The sequence below is a fragment of the Scyliorhinus torazame genome, chromosome 8, assembly GCF_047496885.1.
Source record: "Scyliorhinus torazame isolate Kashiwa2021f chromosome 8, sScyTor2.1, whole genome shotgun sequence".
NCBI lineage: Eukaryota > Metazoa > Chordata > Chondrichthyes > Carcharhiniformes > Scyliorhinidae > Scyliorhinus > Scyliorhinus torazame.
The window spans coordinates 132,485,278-132,498,111 of record NC_092714.1 but is presented as its reverse complement, the minus strand read 5'-3'; the positions used below and the strand labels follow the sequence as shown (position 1 = coordinate 132,498,111).

Sequence of the window (12,834 nt, the reverse complement as noted above, 5' to 3'; positions counted from 1 at the left end):
GAAAATTTTCTGAAGCAGAAATTATGCCAAATGGCATTCTTAAGCAATATCTTCCAAAGGGTGTGTTGAACTTTCATAATTTAGTGCTTTCTTTATCTAGTTTAAGTTGCCAGAAGCCTTGTGACGCGTCTAATTTACTGATACAAGTTGCTCCTGCCATCTCGCATGTTATCTCCTCCCTTTTTGGTATAGGGTAATGTTCCCTTTTAATATCAAGATTCAAAATTTTAGGGTCCATACAGATTTGTCGGTCTCCATTACGCTTCTTGACACAGACCAGGAAGTTTATCCAGTCTGTAGATTTCTTTATGCGCTTAATTACGCCTAAAGCTGTCATTCTCTCTAGTTCAGCCTTTAATTTATCTCGTAATGGACCTAACGTAGGCCCAATCCCCGCTCTAGCCCTGTAACCCCACCTAATCTTTTGGACACTGAGGGGCAATTTAGCATGTCCAGTCCACCTAAACTGCAAATCTTTGGACTGTGGGAGGAAACCAGAGCACCTGGAGGAAACCCACACAGACCGGGGGAGACCAAACTCCACACAGTCAATCGAGATTGGAATTGATCCCGGGTCCCTGGCGCTGTGAGGTAGCGGTGCTAACAGCAAAGGGAGCACCTTGATTCGAACCAGGGACTCTTGATCTGCAGTCAAGTGCTCCACCACTGAGCTATATCCCCACACGAATGCATCTTAGCAATGATACATTGTACCATCATCCCTGTTATCCTGAGATCCTCCATTATTTCTGGTTTCATAGAACAATACAGCGCAGTACAGGCCCTTCGGCCCACGATGTTGCACCGAAACAAAAGCCATCTAACCTACACTATGCCATTATCATCCATATGTTTATCCAATAAACTTTTAAATGCCCTCAATGTTGGCGAGTTCACTACTGTAGCAGGTAGGGAATTCAACGGCCTCACGACTCTTTGCGTAAAGAACCTACCTCTGACCTCTGTCCTATATCTATTACCCCTCAGTTTAAAGTTATGTCCCCTCGTGCCAGCCATATCCATCCGCGGGAGAAGGCTCTCACCGTCCACCCTATCCAACCCCCTGATCATTTTGTGTGCCTCTATTAAGTCTCCTCTTAACCTTCTTCTCTCCAACGAAAACAACCTCAAGTCCATCAGCCTTTCCTCATAAGATTTTCCCTCCATACCAGGCAACATCCTGGTAAATCTCCTCTGCACCCGCTCCAAAGCCTCCACGTCCTTCCTATAATGCGGTGACCAGAACTGTACGCAATACTCCAAATGCGGCCGTACCAGAGTTCTGTACAGCTGCAACATGACCTCCCGACTCCGGAACTCAATCCCTCTACCAATAAAGGCCAACACTCCATAGGCCTTCTTCACAACCCTATCAACCTGGGTGGCAACTTTCAGGGATCTATGTACATGGACACCTAGATCCCTCTGCTCATCCACACTTTCAAGAACTTTACCATTAGCCAAATATTCCGCATTCCTGTTATTCCTTCCAAAGTGAATCACCTCACACTTCTCTATATTAAACTCCATTTGCCACCTCTCAGCCCAGCTCTGCAGCTTATCTATATCCCTCTGTAACCTGCTACATCCTTCCACACTATCGACAACACCACCGACTTTAGTATCGTCTGCAAATTTACTCACCCACCCTTCTGCGCCTTCCTCTAGGTCATTGATAAAAATGACAAACGGCAACGGCCCCAGAACAGATCCTTGTGGTACTCCACTTGTGACTGTACTCCATTCTGAACATTTCCCATCAACCACCACCCTCTGTCTTCTTTCAGCTAGCCAATTTCTGATCCACATCTCTAAATCACCCTCAATCCCCAGCCTCCGTATTTTCTGCAATAGCCTACCGTGGGGAACCTTATCAAACGCTTTGCTGAAATCCATATACACCACATCAACTGCTCTACCCTCATCTACCTGTTCAGTCACCTTCTCAAAGAACTCAATAAGGTTTGTGAGGCATGACCTACCCTTCACAAAGCCATGCTGACTATCCCTGATCATATTATTCCTATCTAGATGATTATAAATCTTGTCTCTTATAATCCCCTCCAAGACTTTACCCACTACAGACGTGAGGCTCACCGGTCTATAGTTGCCGGGGTTGTCTCTGCTCCCCTTTTTGAACAAAGGGACCACATTTGCTGTCCTCCAGTCCTCTGGCACTATTCCTGTAGCCGATGATGACATAAAAATCAAAGCCAAAGGTCCAGCAATCTCTTCCCTGGCCTCCCAGAGAATCCCTAGGATAAATCCCATCTGGTCCCGGGGACTTATCTATTTTCAGCCTGTCCAGAATTGGCAACACCTCTTCCCTACGTACCTCAATGCCATCTATTCTATTAGCCTGGGGCTCAGCATTCTCCTCCACAACATTATCTTTTTCCTGAGTGAATACTGACGAAAAATATTCCTTTAATTTCATTTTCCGTGCAAAAGGAGATACCGACAACAATAATTACGATGATCGATAATCTGAACCATTTGTATGACTATTTGCTAACCTTCTCTGTATGTATATGTGGAATAATAATAATTGTACTGTACAAATTTTGGAGATTTGTGTCTTGTGGTTGAATGTAAAATGGAAATCCTTCAATAAAAATATTCACTTAATTAAGGAGGATTGGGATATTGTGAAAGACTGGCGGAGAGAATAGATAGATTAGCAAGGTAGGCTGATAAGTAGGAAATACAGTTTAGTGTAGGAAAATATGAAGTGAAATGTTTGGAATATAACAATAGGAAAAGAAAATGTATCTTAAATGGTATGGAGTACCATTAAAACCTTTGGTATGTGGATTCGTAAGACAGAAAAAAAGCAAATTACTTTTTTGCTTTTTAACCAAGAAGTATTTTTTTAGTTTGAAACTATTTTTGAACATTTTTATTAGAGTTTTTCCTTTTATACACAATTAAAAAAACAAATTAACCTAGAAGCATTGAATACAAGAGCAAGAAGACAATATTAGATTTACAGAAGCCCATCTGCTTGTATGAATGTAATGTAAGATGCAGTGGCACTAATTTCTGAAGTATGGGGCGCAATTCTCCCATCGGGAGTCTAAGTGCCGACGCCGGAGTGAAAACCGGAGTGTTTCACTCCTGCGTCGGAGCCCGCTCCCAGCCCCTTATTCTCCCGCCCCGGGGAGGCTAGGAACGGCGTCGCGTCATTTACGCATGCCGGGCCTCCCCGAGGCCGCCCCGCAAGAAGATTTCGGATGGATCTTGCGGGGCGGCAGAGGAAAGGAGGTCCTCCTTCAGAGAGGCCAGCCCGCCGATCGGTGGGCACTGATCGCGGGCCAGACCCCATTTGAGGTCCCCCTCCCCCGGTGCAGGAACACCCCCCCACACAGGCCGCCCCCCCTCCAGCGTTCCCGCGCTGTTCCCGCCGGCAGCGACCAGGTGTGGACGGTGCCAGCGGCAACCTGTTGTGTTGGGCAGGCCGCTCGGCCCATCCGGGCCGGAGAATCGCCGCTCGCCCATTGCAAGCGGCGATTCTCTGAGTGGCCAGCCGTGATTCTCGCCGTGCCGGTTTGGGGGGGGGGGGTGGGAGAATCACGCGTGGGTGTCGGGGCGGCGTGGCGGGACACGTGCGGCGCCCGGGCGATTCTCCCACCTGGCGTGGGGGGAGAATTCCTCCCATGGTTTTCTAAACTATGCTGAACATGGACCACTTTGTAATTTGCTTGAGGCAAGACCTCCGTGATATGCATCAATATGTGCGTGTATTGTACGAAATCTCCCTTTCCAAAGCAACAGTAAAAAAGAGAAAAAGATGGACCTTCTGAAGGATGATTTTACTTTCTAGTTGAGAGAGATTTCCTCAAGCTGAGGGAAGGTCCATATTGCCTAACAAGTGAAGAGCTATTTTGATTGGCTATGGGGCAGTTTGAGGATTCACCCTCTTGGGACCTGTGAAAATGGGGGACAGCAATAGTCTAGGCTCAACAATTCACTCTAAGTTGGCAATAACTTATATACTTGGAGGATCTGTTTCCAGTTTGTCTGGTGTTGACCTTTTGGGGATTTTTTAACACCACTTGGCATGTAGCATGTCTGCTTGGGAAGAACAGGTGGTTTTCAACACTCTTGAGGCTCTGGTTCTGTTGTCGGTAAATTAATAGAGATTAATTGTTGTGATTAGGCATTTACTCCATTATTGTTGTGTCACCGAACTTGACCAAACATTTGGCCACTTATCCTTATATCCCCTCTTTTGAGCAATATACATTTTTGTCTGATTGCATTCTCCTGAGGTTCTTGTGGTGCTTTTACTATGTGAAAGGCACTACGTGAATGCACTTTGTTGTTACATTTTATTTTGGAAAATAATTTGTGTAGAATGTAGGTTTCTGGAACATTCAAACATTTCTCTCGTGTCCAAGTTGAGAGTTAAATTGATGCACGTTCCGACAAGCTACAAAATTTGCTCCCTCACAATCATAAATGAATTAGTAATGTACATGATTAGTGTTCTGTTCGTCTAGACACCAACAATCTTTACAATCCCAAGGCAATTCATAATGCGGAATGCTTTTACATGATGAGGTGCTTCATAAATGCAAGTATTATTGTGTTGTTAATTGTTCCAGTGTGGCCATTCCCCATTCATGACTGACTACAGATTTCAATAAACAGACTGAGAACCTTTTGAACCAACATTGTATCCCTACTTTCAGGCATTGGCTTAAGCCAAGTTTAACAGTTAGCCCTGAATTGGAGGAGCATACTGAACACCAGGGTAAGGGAAGCCCATATCATTCTCCCTTCACCTCAGAAAGTGAAACTTAACATGCCAGGTTGCTGCACGAATGCCACCTGCATGTTCGGATACATTGACGGATAAACAACAAGCAGTTGCATAGTAAGGCTCTTTATGGAGCATTAAGACTAAATTTGACACAGACCCACATTAAAAGGTGACCAAGAACTTGGTCTAAAGAGGTAGGTTTTAATGAGTGTTTAAATAACAAATAGAGGGATAAGGATGCAGGTGTTAATTTGTATAATAATTTAAATAGACAGTTGACATGGGACTGCATTCTTTCCAGAAAGCTGTTTTGAGTTATTAGAGTCTGTATCAGCACTTTCTTGGTTAACACATTCTCCGACGATTTACATTAAAAAATTATGCACTGCCCTGTTTCATGCGCTCTGTAAAGGTGAGGTGGATTGAACCCATCAGGGACAAGATTCTCCATGGATTATGTGGTCTCCCTTCCAGGGCTATGGAGAAAGAACTGGGAAGTTGGAGTATTTGGATAGTTTAAGAATGGGGACAGAGGGAGACCAGGGATTATAGATCAGTTAGTGTAACATTTGCTGCTGGGAAATTGCTGGAATCCATAATTAGGATAGGGTGACTGAACATCTGATCAGAGAGAACCAGTATGTGTTTGTTAAGGGTAGGTAATGTCTAATTAATCTGATGGATTTTTTTGAGGAGGTGATTAAAGTAGTGGCCAGGGTCTATGGATGTTATTTATATAGACTTCCGGAAGGCATTTGAAAATGTTCCCTATAAGAGTCTGTTAGTTGTTGCAGCTCATGGAATTGAAGGTAAATTATTGACCTGATTAGGAAATTGGCTGTACAGAAGCAGACAGGGAGTTGAGATAATGGTAGGTACTCTAATTGGCAGGGTGTGATTAGGGGCAGCCCTCAAGCATCTGTGTTGAAGCCTCAACTATTCAATGTATTTATTAATGACTGAGATGATTGGAAAGAAAGCCACACATCTAAATTTGTAGATGATGTAAAGATAGGCAGCATCGTGCTGCGGGAAGCAAAACATTACATAGTTTAAGCGAATGGGTAAAACTATGGCAATTGGATTTCTGCATAGATAAATGAGAAACCCTCCATTTTGGACTTAATAAGGCTGGTACAGGGCACTTCCTAAATGGTGAAAAGCTAAACAATGGAGGTTCAATGTGATTTCAGTGTCCAGTTACATTAACCATTAAAATCTCATGAACTGGTGCAGAAAATAATCAAAATATGAATGGAATGCTGGCCTATTTATCTAGAGGACTAGAATACAAGAGGAGATGTCATGTTTCAGCTACACAAAGCACAAGTTGGACCGCAGCTGGAAGTACTAAGAGAGATTCTGGGTACCACACCTTAGTATATTATTGGTCTTGGAGGGAGTGTAGCAGCGTAGGTTTACCAGAATGATACCTGGAATTTGCATCAAATTACCAGGAGGGTTTCACAATCCAGGGTTGTATTCCATAGAATTCAGAAACTTGCAGGTTGATTTGCTTTTTTAAAAAAAATCATGAAGGGAATAGCTAGGGTAGATTGGGAGGAAGTATTTCCACTGTGCGCGGAGTCATGGACCAGGGCGCAGAAAAAAAATTAAAGCTAGACATTTTAGAACTCTCCTCCATGCAAAGGCTGTTAAAAGTTTGGAACTCTCTTCCGTAAACAGCAATTGATGCTGGATTAATTGTTCATTTTTAATCTGAGATCAATCCATTTTCGATAAGGTATGAAGGGATGTGGCTATAGCTCAGTCTGTGGAGTTAGGTCATATATGGGATGTCCAGTTTCACCATTGCTTTTTACATTGGCAATTGAGCTGTTGGCGATGGTGCTTCGGGCATCAACGAAGTGCCGGGAAATAGAGAGGGGAGGGTGTGGAATATTGAGTGTCCCTATATGTGGACGACTTGCTATTATATGTTACGGATCCGATTTCTAGTACGAGTAGGATTATGGAGATGCTGGCTTAATTTGGCAGTTCTCTGGGTATAAGTTAAATGTGGGGAAAAGCAAGGTGTTCCCGATAAGTTCCCAGGTACATGGAATGGTTCTGGAGAAGTTGGCCTTTCGGCTAGTTAGGTCGTGTTTTCAGTATCTGGGAACGCAGGTAGCGCATTGTTGGGCTCTGCTGCATAAGTTGAATGTGATTAATTTGGTAGAGGGATTGCAGGAGAATTTAAAGAGGTGAGATGTTCTTCCGTCATCGCTGGCAAGGTGGGTCCAAACCGTGAAAATGCCGACTCTTCCGAAGTTTTTATTTATTTTTCCGAATCACCTGATTTTCATGCCTAAATCTTTTGGGAGGGTAAACAAAATAATTTCAGCATTTATATGGGTGGGTAAGGTGCTTTGGATTTGGAGGGTATTTTTGCAGATGGACAGGCAGTCGGGGGTGGGGGGGTTGGCGGCGAATGCGGAGAACATTCGGAAATGATGGGTTGTGGAGGAAGGGTCGGTTTGCGTGTGGGTGGAGGAAACTTTGTGTATGGGGACATGTTTGAAGACACCGGGGTTGGCGGATGGCTCCGCTTCCGCTCTCACCGGTTAAATACTCTATGAGCCCAATGGTGGTTGCTTCGTTAAGCATTTGGATTCAGTTTAGGCAACATTTTAAGCTAGAGGGCATGTCGCTGGGGAGCCGATGTATGGAAATAATAGATTTATTCCAGCAGGATTGGATTCAACATACAGGGTTTGGGAATGGGAGGGGATAGAGAGGATTAGGGACCCATTGATGAAATTTGCAGAGTTGGGGAGCTGGTAGGAAAGTTTCAGTTGCCGCGGGGGAATGGGTTCCGGTACTTGCAGATTAGGAATTTTGTGAGGAAGGAATTGTCCATGTTTCCGCAGAGGCTCACGTGTTGGCCTTTGCCTCCCTGATAGGCCGGAGGAGGATCTTGTTAGGGTGGCGGGCTCCGGAATGGCCATGGCAGCGGTGTGGGTGAGTGACCTGGTGGAATTCTTATATTTGGAGAAGATAAAGTTTCTCATTAGGGAGTTGAAGGAGGGGTTCTACTCGAGGTAGAGGATGTCCATCTCCCTCTTTAAGAGCGGAAGGAAGCTGTGTGTGGTGGGTAGGGGGGGGGTTGTATTTTATATTATACTTACAAAGTGGGGCATGTGGCGTGATGTGGCGCAGGGGGTGTTTATGGTGAGACATGTATACGGATACATGTAATGTTGTATTTTGTATATAAAATGAAACCGTCTTGACTAAAATCAGCCAGGATCTCAATGAGTGGTGAAAGGAGTTCTAGGGGCAAAATGGCCAGTTCCTTTTCCTATATCCATATGTTTCTAAGCTCTTCCAAAGCACAGGGATAATGGGCCCAATGGATCTTTTTGTTTTGTAGGATTCTACAATAATTTTCTCTTTGGAAAAGCAGCTGTTTGATCACTCTTAACAAAGGCATTGTGAATACATATCGGAACAAACCATTAAAAAAAAATTCATTTACGGGTTGTGGGTGGCACTGGTTATGCCAGCATTTATTGCCCATCCCTAGTTGCCCTTCAGAAGGTGGTGGTGAGTTGCCATCTTGAACCGCTGCAGTCTTTGAGGCGTAGGTATACCCACTGTGCTGTTAGGGAGGGAGTTCCAGGACTTTGACCCAGTGACGGTAAAGGAACGGCGATATATTTCCAAGTCAGGGTGATAAATTATCTGCATACATATCAACTAATCCAGTTAAAGCAGGCGTATCATCGCAAATAACTTTTGCACTAAAATTAGACTTTCGTAACTGCAGGCACCAAAAATACAGGTTGTTACTTAGAAGGCCCTTTTGAGAGGAGAACAGGGAGGTGTACAAGTTTACCATTGTAATTTGACATGAACGTCTTATTTATAAAGTTTGTTAGGCTCTCTAATCTTGCAGTAGCTCTGTTTAGAAAATTAATTCTTAAACTAGAGGGCCAAAATTTGAAACTAATTTAAAATGTAACCCAGTAACCCCACCTAACCTTTTCTGGACACTAAGGGCAATTTATCATTGCCAATTCACCTAACCTGCACATCATTGGACTGTGTGAGGAAACCGGAGCACCCGGAGGAAACCCACGCAGTCACGGGGAGGATGTGCAGACTCCGCACAGACAGTGACCCAAGCCGGGAATCAAACCTGGGACCCTGGAGCTGTGAAGCAACAGTGCTAACCACTGTGCTACCGTCCCCCCATCATGCTCCCTCCATTTGCTGTCCGGTGGTCTTCCTCTTGTTTGATATTGTAAATAAGACATTAATGTAGGTCGAATGATTGGTTATTTTAGCATTATTTGAGTCTTTAACTCGCAACAGGGATCAAAATCTTTATCCAGAAAACTATTGCTCAAGTCATGCACTTAAAGGATGAACCTGTTTTATTTATAATGATGTTATGTTTCATGATGATACTTAAATACATATTTTAAATTTTAAAATTTCAAATGCTTGCTTAATATGTTTTAAAAATATGTAATTTCTTACTTGGTTACGTAAAGTTGAATGGTATGTGGTTGACACACAAGTGCTACCAGCTTTTTCAAAATAAATCAAATTTGTATTCTGCAGTGGGTCATTATTTTAAATGGGGAAATGCCTTTGTAAAAATAGCAGGTAATGAAGCTTCAGAACTCATTGAAGATCCGTGAATAATTTTGATAACAAGATTGCACAACATAATTTGAGGAGAAGCTCTCCGACTTGAAATTAAGGAACTAGTGAAGATTTGTAATCACAAGGAGGCAGAGAGGAGGTTGCTACCCATCAATTATTCAATCCTACAATATATTTGCAGGACTAGAGGCTCTGGCGAACTTCAAAAAACACCGGAGATTGAAGGAGTTCTGAATACCTTATTGTTTTTTAAAAAAAATGTTTTTATTCTCCATTTCCACATTTTCCTTCAAAATTTACACCCCACCCACAAACAGTAAACGGTAACAAATACAAAATCAATCCCCTTAACAATACCAACGATCCCATCCTCCCACCACTCCAAACAACGGCCCACCTGTCAATATATGCATCCAATAAAACAAACCCTCCCATGGCGGAAACAAAAAACAAAAGAGAAAAAGAAAAAGAGAAAAAGGAGTCCGGGACCGCCCATGGTCACCATTGACCTATAGAGTCCACCCCCCCCCCCCACACTCAACGCCATCCAACCTCTGAAAGAGTACCGTACATGATACCCAAGAGTTGTTAACCCCCCCCCCCCCAGTCTCCAACTCCTCCCGTCCACTGCCTCTTGTAAAACTCCTCCCCCAACCTCAGTTCCTTCCCCCCCGGCTAGCCCACAAATCCCGCATATCCACCTACACCCCAAAGAGCCCTCATTTTGAGTGAAAGTCCCATCACTTCCCTTGTCCAAATACATACAACATTGGCTCCTTTAGCCCATACACCCGCACGCAGTGAAACAAAAAAATAAGAAAATACAGTCAGTCATGAGTTCACATCGGCACATAGCCATTTCTCAGTTCTGCCACAGTCCTTCTGCCTTCGCAAACTCCTCCGCTGCTTCCGCCGTTCCAAAATAACAGTCCCTGAGCTTGTAAGTCACCCTCAGCTTCGCTGGATATACAATGCCGCACTGCACCTTGCTAATGTACAGTGCCCTCTTCACCCGGTTGAAGGCAGCCCGCCTCCTCGCCAGCTCCACCGTAAAGTCCTGGTATACATGGATACCAGCTCCAGCCCACTGCACCACCCGCTTCTGCTTGGCCTAGCTCAGGACCTTCTCCTTCACCCTGTACCTATGGAAGCACAGAGTCACTGCCCTTAGCGGCTCACTCGCCATTGGTATAGGCCTCCACGACCGATGAGCCTGATCCAGTTCATATTGGGAGGGATCCTCCCCCTCCCCCAATAGTTTTGCCAGCATCGCGGCAAAATACTCAATCAGCCTCGGTCCTTCAACTCCTTCGCAGCCCCACAGTCCTCAAATTCTGTCGCCTAGATCTGTTTTCCAGGTCTTCCATTTTTCCACGCAGATCCTTGTTGATGTCCATCACCTTCCACAGCTCCTTCCCCATCGAGGCAAGTTGATCACACTGCTGCAATAATGTCTCCTCCATGTGTTGGGTGTTCTGATGCACAAATGATCCAACATGGCTGTAGATGGTACAACTCAGTTTTATTGTCCAAACAACTGTAACAACTAACTACTGGCTTGTGTACGTGCTTCACCAGCTAACCTGTGGACCCAACCCTATCACTATCTTAGTGAGGCACTCAGCACATGGTCTATGTCTGAGTGGCGCGCTGTGAGCTCTGTGCTCTGAGCTATCTCCTGGTAGAATGAGCGGGAACTGTGGTGTTCCCTGTTTTATAGTGCGTGTGCTCTCACTGGTGATTGGCTGCGATGTAATGTGTGTGCTGGTTGGTCCAACTGCCTGTCTGTCCATCAGTGTGTGTGTGATTGCACCATGATATGCTGATGTGGATATCATGACACTCCACTTCCTTCAGCACCTCCCCATGCTCTCGCACCTCCGCCACTGCGCTCGCCACCGCCGTCATCACCGGGGAAATCGCCTCCTCCACCAACGCACTCAAAACCTTGGGTCTCCTTCCTCATTGTCTCCATGTATCTTGTAAACTGCCTTTCGAATTCCGCAGCCATCACCTTAGTTATTTCTTCAGCCTTAAGCAATGCGGCCTCCCCTGGTGCTCCAGCCTCCATTTTCCTTGGTGACCCCGCGGTGACTTTTCCACTCCCCGACGGACCTTCAGCTGTTTTCTTTACGGACGACTTTTTGCTTACCCTCGACATTTTTCTGCACTGTGCCTTCACTGTTTCTTCCTGCTTTTGCCACCTCCATGGACCCTGGGACCGGGCTTAACGCCCCGAAAATGCCGTTCCCGAATGGGAGCCCTCCATTGTGCGGCCGCCTCCCGCCCACCGTCACCGGAAGTCCTGAATACCTTATTGTCATTTACTGTTTGTTGAAGCTGTAACCAGGAGTTCCAACGGTTTTGTTGCCTGTTTGGTGCCAGGGTTCAGGTGCCAGGGCTGAGGCTATCTACACGTAGCTGGAAAAGAAATTGCAGCATGAGGGGCAGAATCCAATTACCCTGGCCCACATTAATTCAATCTACTTGGAGCAATTGACATTAAGTATAACTAGGAATGAGATTCTGATGAGACTCTAGGATCCACTTTAATAGTTAATTTCTTCAAAGATAAGGGGCGGGATTCTCCGACCCTCCCCCCGCCAGGCCGGAGAATTGCCGAGGGGCGGCGTGAATCCTGTCCCGACGCCGGCTGCCGAATTCTCTGGCGCCGGTTTTTCGGCAGGGGCGGGAATCGCGTCGAGCCAGTGGGGGGCCGTTGGCAGTGGCCCCCCGGCGATTCTATGCTCCGCGATGGGCCGAGTGGCGGCCTGTTTCTGGCCAGTCCCGCCGGCGTAAATCAAACAAGGTCCTTACTGGCGGGACCTGGCTCTACGGGCAGCCTGTGGAGTCCTCGGGGAGGGGGGTGTCACGGTGGCCTGGCCCGCGATCGGGGCCCACTGATTTGCGGGCGGGCCTGTGCCGTGGGGCACTCTTTCCCACCGTGCCGGCTGCTGTAACGATCCTCTATGGCCGGCGCAGATAAGAATCCCCTGCGCATGCGCTGGGATCACACCAGAACATGGTGGCGCACATGCACCGACTCGTGCCAGCCGATGGGGGCCCTTCGGTGCCAGTTGGCGCGGCGTCAACCCTGCCAGTGCCGGCTGGCGTGGCGCAAACCCCGCTGGCGTCGGACTAGCCCCTGAAGGTGCGGAGGAGTCCGCACCTTCCGGGCGGCCCGACGACGGAGTGGTTCACGTCACTCCTCAGCGCCGGTACGGCCCGCCCCGCCGGATAGTGGCGAATCCCGGCCAAGAATCTCTGGATTACAACCTGAGCCATGGCCGAATTGATAGAGTCAAACAGATCAGAGGTTTGAATGCCTGGCTCGGAGTGGTGTGTGAGAGACTTCAATTCATGGGCACTGGCATCAGCCCTCAGGAAGGGAAGATGTGTTTTGGTGACAACATGCTAAAGGTGGCAGAATTGGTGGGGATGATGTATTGAATGTG

The 12,834-nt window shown here is 46.1% G+C and overlaps 1 protein-coding gene and 1 non-coding gene across 3 annotated transcripts in view; one reads left to right on the top strand and one right to left on the bottom strand.

The window, feature by feature from the left end:
- wwc3 (WWC family member 3) overlaps nucleotides 1-12,834 on the top strand; it is a 298,570-nt gene that overhangs the window by 187,399 nt on the left and 98,337 nt on the right. The gene's annotated exons all lie outside the window — the stretch shown is intronic.
- On the bottom strand, nucleotides 611-681 carry trnac-gca (transfer RNA cysteine (anticodon GCA)). Its single transcript has one exon. It is a non-coding gene; the product is annotated as a tRNA-Cys (tRNA).